We start from the raw sequence: 11843 nt of genomic DNA, 5'->3' as shown, positions 1-11843 counted from the left end.
GCGGGGAATTTGAAAAAATTTAAATTTCAAAATATAATTTATAAAAAATATAAATATAAATTATATAAAATATAAAATATAAAAAAATTAATATATATTAAATAAACCGGACCGGAACCGGACCGAACCGGACCGGAATCGGAATGAACCGGTACCGGTACACCGGTACGAAACTACGGTTCCGTCCCGTTCCGTGTACCGGTTTAGACTATCCCGTCCCGTCCCGTAGGCAACCGAAACGGGACGAACCGGAACGAACCGGAACGGAACCGGTACGTCCCGTTCCGTTGCCCAGTCTTAGTTGTAATTGTGCTTACACCCAACATGCACGATCTTAATGGAATTGATTTCTGATAGTGGTAACTCCAGAATACTGTATGGCCCAAAAGGTCATTTTTCAAAAAAAAATTAAAATTATTCATTAACTGCTTATTTACTTGATAGGTAATTTGAAATTATTTATTTAGTTGGTGTTTAATGTGGCAAGTCCAAATATTTAGTTAATACCCTATACCATTTTAGATCATTTTTTATTTAAAATAAATAAATAAATAATAAGAAACCTCCCCGGGGAGGGTATCACAACATCGGCACAAAGTGAGCGGCGACCAACCATCACAGTTAATAACTCAATCGTAATTTTCATTTTATTATATATGGACTGATAGTCATCAATTGTAAAGGAGATAATGATGATAATATAATAGGGAGTTGAAAAAAAATGGATCAATTTTACAAACTTTGAATGTCAATTACATTCTGTTGTTCGTATTTTCTTTAGGTGAAGTAGGGGAACAAACTTTTAGTGTTTATATTGAATAGTAGTGACAATAATATATATAATATTAGCCAAATATTATTAATTATATATTGAACGAACTTGAAATAGTTGGCAGTGTATATTGCTCAATAATCTTATTATTTGTGCGAAGAAAATAGTGAAAATTCACTGGAAGTTTGTAGTAATTTTCCCTTAAGGCATAAAGACAAATTTTGAAATATAATCCTGACATATGGATGGCCAATGATTGGAGCATTATTAGATAATGAGGGAAAGAAGGTATAATGTGTATTCTTTTTTAGTTTAGATACTGATTTTCGTTATTAACTTGGCGTTAATGTTAATTTCTTTTTAAATTTAAGTTTATTCATATGGAGATATGTATTAAATATTAAGTGTGCTATATGATACAAAAACTATTAGGATTTTATTGTTTGGGAAAGTTAAGACTTAAACTTAAACTTGATTTTTGGTTTGAGTGTGTTTTTGTATCTACGCTAAACTTATAGCAATATGGGTGTTATTAGTTCAAAAATCTTACGGTGATTAACTACTTGAATAGATTGAAATGATTTGGGAGCTCAACGAAAGGGGAAGACTAAAGTTCAGAAGTGATGGTTCGATAAACTGAGGCAAGTGAATTTCTAAACCCTTGCTAAGTGTACGAAATGCGTGTATTTTCTCGTGGTATATGTTTGGGGGTAACGTGACTTGGTGATGGGTTGACTTGTCCACATTCATTAAATTTTAATGATGAAAACAAAGGGTAATAAAAGGCAATGTGAAGAATTGCTTGTGTTTAATGTGTTTATAATGGAGAATAGTTTGAAAGGCTTTTTGAATCATTGTTGATGTTGTTGTGAATTGTGCAATGTTATGAAAATTGTTATATCCTCTTTATTTGTGTGAACATGTAATTTGCATTATTTTAAGACATGGGTGTGACAAGTGTTATGTGCATTGAGAAAGAATGAGAACTTAAAGAGGATGTACCATTTAGAGGGACGTACTGCCGCCGCAATGTTACTCTTATCGAGGCTCGTGTCGTACGTCACGACAGATGCATGGATAGATATGTCCCCCATGGGTTGCGGATTGAGAGACAGCGGGTGTGTATCACTAGGTCAGACATGTATCATTATACTTGACATTGTATCTCATTGCATTGCACATACTTATCATTAGTGAACCTGATATTGTATTTTGTTGATCTTGTGAATGTCTTTCTACGGAACTTGTGATTGATGAATACTGAGCTTGTTGTTGAGGATATTTATTTTTTTAAGTATTGTTGTTGAGGATATGTAATTTATTGAAGTGTTGTTGTTGAGTATATGTAATTTGTCAAAGTTTTGTTGTGAAGGATATTTAATTTATTGAAGTGTTGTTGTTGAGGATATATAATTTGTTGAAGTGTTATTGTTGAGGATGTGTAATTTGTCAAAGTGTTGTTTTGGAGGATATGTAATTTTTCTAAGTGTTATTATTGAGCTATGTGCTATGTGAACTGTGAGCTGTTAGGTTGGGCTGATTTTTATGCAGGTTGTACTTTTGGAGGTTCGGTTGGGGTGGTAGGAGTACCCGTATTCAGTTCCCTTAGCTTGTGTTTAGGGATTTACTTGATGAGTACCATGTGGTTTGTTACTCACCCCTTGCTTTTACAAATTTTTGTACGTTATGAGCTTGGATTTTTGGTTTACTTGTCATTCTCTTCTTTTTCGAGGCTTTGTGGAGATTTGTGAGGTAGTTGTTTGTCGTCTCAGCGGACTCTCTTTCTCCATAGTTATGATCTTGTTCTATTCTAGAAACAATTTCACTTGAGACTAATGTTTTATTTAATCAGTTGTAATATTTTACAGGCTTGTACACGTGACAATCAGATTTTTGGGGTATTTTTAAGTTGATTGTAAATTTTCCGCATATTACTGTAATTATTGAGTTTTAGGCTGACTTATCATGGTGGGATAAGACAAGTGTAATCACGTTCAAGTTTGGATCGTGACAAATATTTTTCAAATAATTAGCAACTCTTAATTTAATTGTCACCTTTTAATAAGCCAAAAATAGCTTCTACACTAGTGACAATAGTTCCTAAACAACAACGAACATTCTTTCTTTCATCTCGAATCTCTACTCCCCACCTCCATTTTTGTCGTGTAACTTCCTTGTACTTAATTATATTTCTTGGAGCGGCTTTGTATCTTTATTCTCTTTGGACGACATCCTATTTGACTAGACCTTGGTTTTTCCATCTTTGATGATAATTTCTTTACGCATTCTTTTATGTCTCTTGGAGTTCTCTCCTTGGAGATTTTTCTCCTCATCACTTGACTAGTATGTGTCGTCATTGTCTTCATGTAAATGCATACAACACAAGGCAAGACAATCAAATATTAGCCCACTAGCATAGCCACTTAATATTCACACTTTTTTTATAAAAAAATAATAATTGTTCTTTTATATTTTACTTTTTTTGCTTTATATTTTCATCTTCTCCTTTTCTCTATCTTTTCCATTCCTCCGTTTCTTTTCCTTTGAAGCTTTTCTAGATTTGACGACTACCCCATCTTCAACCTTTATCGCAATTTTGAACACTAGAAAATCTCGTTCTAAAAACTCTATCACTGATATTGCTTCTTCTTCTACTATTATAACATTTCTCAAAGATTGATAGGAGAAATTCAATTGATGTTTACAACAATTTCAATAAGAGGGTCTTCTTCATCAAAGGGTTCAAAATTCGTGTTAGTATCTGATCCATCCATACAACGCTTATTAATGTTTTCATATGACATTTTTGATAAATTTTGAGAAAATTCAAAAAGAATCTAATTAGGGACCTAAATAAGAAATTAGATCATATTACGAACCCTAAATTCAAGATTTGAAGTAGAAATGAACATTTAGAACTAAATCGTAATTACTTTTTAGAGGAAATCGTGATTTGTTTTTACAAAAGGAACAAGGATTAATGGTGTGGAAGAAGAAACAACTGGTTATTTAAAAGTAAGGAAAATGACTATTAGAGAAGAAGAAATTTTTGTCGAATTTCTGCTTCTGTCGCGCCTAGAGGCGGTGACAATACCTCTCATGATAGGTCAGCACTTAGGTGTGTAAAAAATAGAGCAATATAAAATTCAGGTGGGTAATAGAACACCTGTGAAGTTAGAGTGTGTAGTTGAAATTTTGCGTATAGATTGAAACGTTTCATACCATTTTCTCGTTATTATTTAATAATTATTCTTTTAAAAGTAAAATGAAACTAAAACCAAAATGAGAATAACCTAACCTCATTCCTATAACTACTATACGTAGGAAAACAAGAAAAGGAAAAAGAGGAACAACCAAAAGAACAATTTGACATTTTAAAAAAAATAAAATAAAAGTACATTAAAGGAGAATGCACAAGTACCCCTCAACCTATGTCCGAAATTTCAGAGACACACTTATACTATACTAAGGTCATATTACCCCCCTAAACTTATTTTTTTATAAGTAATTTTCAACCCCTTTTCGGCTTACGTGGCATTAGATTGTAAAAAAAAGTCAATCAGCGTTGGACCCACAAGATAGTGCCACGCAGGCCAAAAAGGGTAGAAAATTATTAACAAAATAAGTTCAGGAGGGTAATAGGACCTTAGTATAGTATAAGTGTGTCTCTAAAATTTCGAGCGTAGGTTGAGGGGTACCAAAAAAAACATCACAAATTTTACTCTACTTCCTCAAGGTTACCTCAACAGTCCAACCCCACCACCCTTACATTAGCACCAAAACCGCAACAAGAAAAAACTATATATATATATATATATATATATATATATTGATATATATATTCATACTTTTACTTCATATAGTTTTATTTTTTGACTGAAAAATAAAGGGAGTTTGAGATTTGTTTTCGTGGTTTCGAGTTCGTGTTAGGATTTAGGGTTTACTGTTGAAATTATTTTCTTCGTGTGAACTAATTTTAACAAGAGGTAACACTTATTGATATTCCATTTTTATAGAATTTTATGTCATGACTGTACGAAATTTGATTTGAATGTTCTTTGAATTGCACATATGTTATTATTATGCAATATCAATTTGTGATGTATATTGTTATTATATTTGAGAATCTATGAATGATCACGTAATCGAAAATGCTTCTTGCTATAAAAAATAAAATAAAAATAAAAGATGTATCATATATTTTTATTATTATTATTGTCTTGTGCTTTTTAGGTGCAATTCATATCGAAATTGGTTTCGTAATATTTAGTTTTCAATAGTTGATGTTTCTCTTCTAGGAGCCAAGTTTTTCGGTAGAGAAAATTTATAGACTTATTATATTAGGATATAAAATAAAGTTTATAGTAGAAAGGCTTTGCGGAACATTTTTAATGTCTTTTAAAAAATATATTAGTTTGATAAATATAGTTCGCTTTTAAAATAAGTGTAAGATGATTATCACTTTAATTTGAATTATTGATGTATATTGTTAAGAGCATACATGAATATCATTTAGAGATTTTTGATAAAAAAAAATCACAATAACAAATAAGTAGGAAGATTAATTAAAATAAAAGCATTAGAAGAAAAAGAATATAATAATAATAATAATAATAATAATAATAATAATAATAATGATGATGATGATAACAATAAAAAAATTAAAAATGAAGTGTACAAAAAAGAAAATTTAAACCACAAAGTAAAGAAAAAACAGAATGTGAAGGAAAGAAAAATAGAAATATAAAAGGTTAGTAAAAAAATGATAAAAAAAAGTAAAAAACTAATAAAATAAAGAGTAACAGAACGTTTAAAAAAGTCAGACAAATTACACACACACACACATATATATATATATATATATATATATACCTTATTATAAAAGTTTAACAAAATATAGGGAAATAAATAAATAAATACACAAAAGGAACAAAAAACGTGTGGCATGAAAAAAATAGAATTTTTTTCTAAAATTAATCATAAATCCTATATATATATATATATATATATATATGTATATATATATATATGTATATATATATATATGTATATACATATATGTATATATATATGAATTAGAGTTTATATAGGAAAGATGATTTAGAGTTTAGAGTTTATATAGGAAAGAGGATTTAAAATTTGGGTTATTTTTAGGATTTTTTTTGTAGTTACATTTAAAATAGGAAATAAAGTTTTATAGGATTTATGTTTTATTTTAGAAAAAATTTCTATTAGATATGTATATATATATATATATATATATATGTATATGTATATATATGTATATGTATATGTATATATATATCAACAATAACACAACAAAAAGATAATATAAATACATAAAAAGAGTGGGAAAAAGAATTTGGAAATATTCATTTTTTAACTTTACTTTATTTAGTTTGAATAAATTCATGTGCATATACATATTTCTAATTAATGCTAGTAAAATAAATAAGACATGTTTAAATAGGTTTAAAATAAATCAGAGAATAAGGGTAAATAACATTTTTATTATTAAATTCAATAATATTATATCCAAAAATTAAGTTAAGTCATACTAAATTCAATAAAGCGACCGTGCTAGAACCACGAGATCTGAGGGGTGCCTAACACCTTCCCTTCATTCAACATAATTCCTTCCTGAATTTCTAGTTCGAAGACAAAACAAAATGAAGAGTCAAATTTCCTTTTGATTAGGTGACTTGGAACACCAAAGATCAATTTCAAATGACAACTCTGAATAATAAAATAATCTCTTTTCAAAATATAAATTTAACTGGAAAAACTCTTTTCTTTTATAACATTTAATTCATTTTTGAGGGAAAAATAGGGGTCTAACAACTAGATTGGTTGATTTTATGACTCTTGCAATTTTTAAGGATTACTTGAGTGCCTCATTTTCGTTAAGCTCATATTTGGAGGACATTGTTTCATGAAAGAGAACTAACAATAAAGCATAAAAATTTCATCAAACAGATATGAATATACACTTTGTTTATGATAAGAAAACTCTTTACTTTTGTAGTCTCTTTTCAAATGATTTTCTCCTTTTGGCATATCAAAAATTTTAGGAAAACTAAACGAAAAATCCAAATTTTCGACTCTAAAATTTCATATCATATGGTAAAAAGGGAAATGAAAAAATAATTCTCCCATCCTCAGTTTATGTGGCATTTTTTGAGTTCAAAGAGTCAATAGAGTTTTACCGCAACTTTTTCATACAACTTCCAAATATTTTGATTTGTCAATTATTGCGAATTATAGCACTTCTAACATAGGTTCCACTATATTATTTCATATTAAAACAAAAAATGGTCCATATCTGAATTTACTATCACAATGGAAAATATAACACTCGAAGTTCAAGTTATGCCATATAAATTGAAGTAGAGACATTATTAATGAATATATTTCCCTAAGAAACATGTTTCTTATCAACGAGTGAACATATTTTTATGACAATTCTACTAGATTCCCTTGGATGGAAATGAGTTGTATTGCCTTTTTGCCATTTTTTTAAAGAATGATGGTCTTTTCAGATTTCTTACATTTATAAATGAACATCTCTTATAAAGAAGGTCATAAAACTAAAAGAAATTTATTTATGAAAAGAAAATCATTTCTCCCTAAATTTCTTATCAACGAGTGAACATATTTTTATGACAATTCTACTAGATTCCCTTGGATGGAAATGAGTTGTATTGCCTTTTTGCCATTTTTTTTAAGAATGATGGTCTTTTCAGATTTCTTACATTTATAAATGAACATCTCTTATAAAGAAGGTCATAAAACTAAAATAAATTTATTTATGAAAAGAAAATCATTTCTCCCTGAATTTTATATCCACAATAAAAAAAAAAAGAATTCAAAATTTACATGAAATGAGGTCTCTTTCCTTTTTTACAATTGGAGTAGAACAAACTAATTTTTTTTAGATTTCTTATATATAACAATGATGATATTTTAAACGATTAATCTCTTAAAGACTTTTTCTTATTGTTCTTGCGAGGCCAAAAGAATTTATTTTGATAAAATAATTAAATATTTGGCAAATCAATAAAACTGGTTTTAAAATAAAGAAGTGATTTTTCTATTATTGGAAAAAAGTTAAAAGTTTCTTCTTCTTAAAATAGGCAGAAGCAGAGCAAATGTAAAAAGGGAAAATTATATTTCCAAGGATAAAATATTTCATCCGTATATAAATATTTACAAATATATTCCTTATTAATTAATTAGCATGTCTCATAAGTTTGATTAAATTTCATATAAAAAAAATTATTTTTGTTTTACTAGTTTAAAGTTTTATTTTATTTTATATTTATATATTATTATTTTATATTTTTATATTATTTTATGTATTATTTAAGGATTAGAAAAAAAATGTAATACAGAAAAATTATAAGATTAGAAAAAAGAAATAATTCACAGAAATGATTTTAACCCTCTAAAAAAATAATATTGATTGAAAAATTGAATATGTAAATTTTATTTGAATAAAAGAAATTATTAAAATTTTAATATAGACATTTTGAATTAATTTTTTATTTATAAAATAATTTCAATACTAAAAGCATATTAATACTCATCTTTCTTTGTAATTTGACTCTCAAAAGAACTTCTGAAAAGGATTAGCCAAACACAATTTGCTTGTCAAAAAAATAATTTCCAAACGAATTAGTCAAACATAACTTGTTAAAAAGAGCATCTAAAAATAAGCAGTTTTGAGCAGAAATATCAAACGGACTCTAAATTATAGAAAGTCTATAAAACTAAAATTTTTTTTATAAAGGATTAAAATAAAGCATTTTCTTGACCTCATCCAAAATTCTAGATTCACTTTTGCTTTGTCATTTCTCTAGAGTTTAAAATAGAAAATTTTCACACAATAAGCATGTCATAAGACCATATAATTCAATTTTATATATTTCAAAAAATAAAATGCTCAAAAAACAAAGATAACTAAAGTAGTAGAACCTACTCATATATAAATTTTAAAATATTCTTATAGAAGCACACAAAGAAACGAGGAACCAATTTTCTTGACTTCTTAAGATTTGAATAAGAGAAAATATTTTATTCACATGTATTATATATACAAGATTAAGATATCGTATAAAAAAGAAATAAAACTAAAAAAATTGTAAAGCATTAGAAAATCATTTCATAATGAATTAACGCACAAAAACATACATGCCACACATAGATTAATTCACAAAAGTAATTGGTGGCCCCAAAAAGAAATAAAAGCTTAAAACTTAAACATACCTTAAAAACAAACCTAAGAGTTCTTAGACAAATGACAATTCCAATATTTCGTCCTACTTTTAACCTTTTTTGTAGTTTGATATCATTTATATCGTTCAAACATAAGGCGACAGTCGGTTCAAGATCGACCCAAAATTGACGTAGAGCAATAGTAGCCAAAATCAAGCCCGCACAAGATTAAAAGGGAGGATAATTTTCTAGTGAACTTGATTTTAAAAATCAGACCCTTTACAATAATTTTGAATTATGCGGGGCCTGCTAATTGTTAAAAATAATTAAATCTAGTTTTCGGTTTTCATAAAAAATTCCTAAGAAAACCCTCCCCATTAATTTATTAATATGTTTTTCCAAAGGTCAACTTCTTATAAATGTCTAGGTTTTCCAGTTTCTCATACCTGGAAAAGAAAGGAACATTATGCATATCTAATAAGATATGTTATAAATAAGCTTCAATCTTGGAAAGTTAATATTATATCCTGTGGAGGTAAGATGGTGTTGGTCAATAATGTTCTTCAAAGAATCCCTATGCATATTTAATTTGTGATAGTACCCCCTAAGTGTTTCATTAGGGAACTTCATAAAATTATTGCCAAATTCTTTTGGGGAAATAAGGATTCTGCGGGGGCAAGCCTAGGGCTTCTTGGTAGAATGCATGTCTCCAAAAGTTACATAGAGGTTTAGGATTCAGGTCATTATGTTATGTTTCTCAGGCTATGTATGCGAAACTTTGGTGGAGATTCAAGACAAATTTTTCTGGTCCAATTTATTTAGAACAAGTATTGCAAGAAACAAATTCCAACTCTTGTCCAGTGGAAGGGTGGTTCTAAAGTGTGGAAATACATGCTTATTATAAGGGAGATAGTAGAACAAAATATATGGTGGAAACGTAAAGTAGGTAGTACCTTCTATGATAATTGGACCAAGCTTTGTCCTTTATTTCTTCACCCATCTGAAGTACAAAGTTCTCATCCCTTGACAGACATTGGTGCTTTCTCGAGTGAAGATGGTTAGGATTATGACGCTTGATCTTCTACCCCCCGCCCCCCGCCCCGATGTTGTTGAAAATGCCAGCCTTTGGATAGATCATGTTAGGAAGTATTATCAAATTGATATACTTTGGTGGCTACAGAGTGCCTAGGAACTTTTAAGAAATACCTCTACACAAGAAGACTCTTTTAAACATATTTGGATAAAAGGTTTAACTTTCAAGAACTTTTTCTTTGGGTGGAGAGTTTGGATGACTAAAGAACTTGTTGCAGCTGTCATGGCCACCTTGTTTCCTATTTTCTATCAACTTTGTACTTGTTGCTCAAACCCTGCAAGAAAACTTTTGAATATTTATTTTTGCAAGCTGCAGTAGCCTTTAGTGTGTGGAGGTATTATACACAGGTAGCAGGGGTCGCAAGACCTTTCCTATAGGTGAAACAGGGTTTAAAAAATGGTGAGATACTAATGGAAATTAAAGACTAAAAGAGGTGTATAATGTCATTTCGTTCCCATTTTATGGTTTCTTTGGAAGAGGAGCATCACAATATTACATGGAGGATATTATTCTTAAGGCAAGAGTTTATAGGAAATTAATTCTCATATTTATAAGTTTATCAAATTAAGTTTTAACTGGTATTTGAACACTTCACAAACTTGGCCTCGTATAGGTTCTCAGCTTGTTAACTACATGACAAGTTTCCATCACAAAAATATTAGATGGTGTCCTTCTCCTACTGAATGGTGAAAAGTAACATAGCTGGCGCTTCCAAGGGTAATCCCGGTCCTAGTTTGTTGCTTAATCTTGCAGGGGCTAAGGGTGTGAGGTTGACTGATTCGTCTAACATGAAGGTTGAGGAAATTCCAATTAAAGAGGGTCTCTAATGCTGTTTAGATAAACATTTTTATCAAATATTCATTGAGACTGACTGCTATTCCATGCTTTGATGGTCATTATGACCATTGGAGCATGTTGATGGAAAACTTTTTGAGGTCCAAAGAGTTTTGGGAGATTGTTGATGGTGGATTCCAAGAACCTGTGCATGGTGTTGTTCAAATAAATGTTAGTAGAAAAAAACTTGAAGCACTAAGGTTGAAATATTTGAAGGCGAACGACATTGATTGTTCAATATTGGACAAAAACTTGAAGCACTAAGGTTGAAAGATTTGAAGGCGAACGACATTGATTGTTCAATATTGGAAATAATTTTCTCAAGGATACGTTAAAACCAATTTGGACTCCATGAAGAAGAAGTACCAGGGAAATGCAAGGGCAAAGCGACCACAACTTCAAATGGTACATCCTCTTTAATTTCTCATCCTTTCTCAATACACATAACACTTGTCACAATCATGTCCCAGAACAATATGCAAATGACATGTTCACTAAAATAACGAGGAGATGGCCATTTTCATAACATTTCACAATTCACAATAACATCAACAATGATTCAATAAGTCTTTCAAGATATTCACAATTGCCAACACATCCAACACAAGCAATTTTTCACATCTGTGTTTACCCCTAGACGAACCGGCGTCATCGTCCTTTTTAAGGACTAAGACTTGCCTCTTAGTTTCATGTAATTAAATTCATAGATTGAAAAATATGGAAAAATTTAAAACTATCATTACAACTAGTTGGAGGTTTACATAGACCTCTACATACACGTAATATATATAGTCGTATCGAGTATACATAGACCCTTCGTATAGGAAGGTTACATAGCCTTCTACTTTTATTACACATACATACATACATACATACATACATATATATATATATATATATATATATATATATATATATATATATATGTAT

Source organism: Solanum pennellii, chromosome 7, assembly GCF_001406875.1.
Source record: "Solanum pennellii chromosome 7, SPENNV200".
Taxonomy (NCBI): Eukaryota; Viridiplantae; Streptophyta; class Magnoliopsida; order Solanales; family Solanaceae; genus Solanum; species Solanum pennellii.
This window is presented reverse-complemented; position numbering follows the sequence as displayed.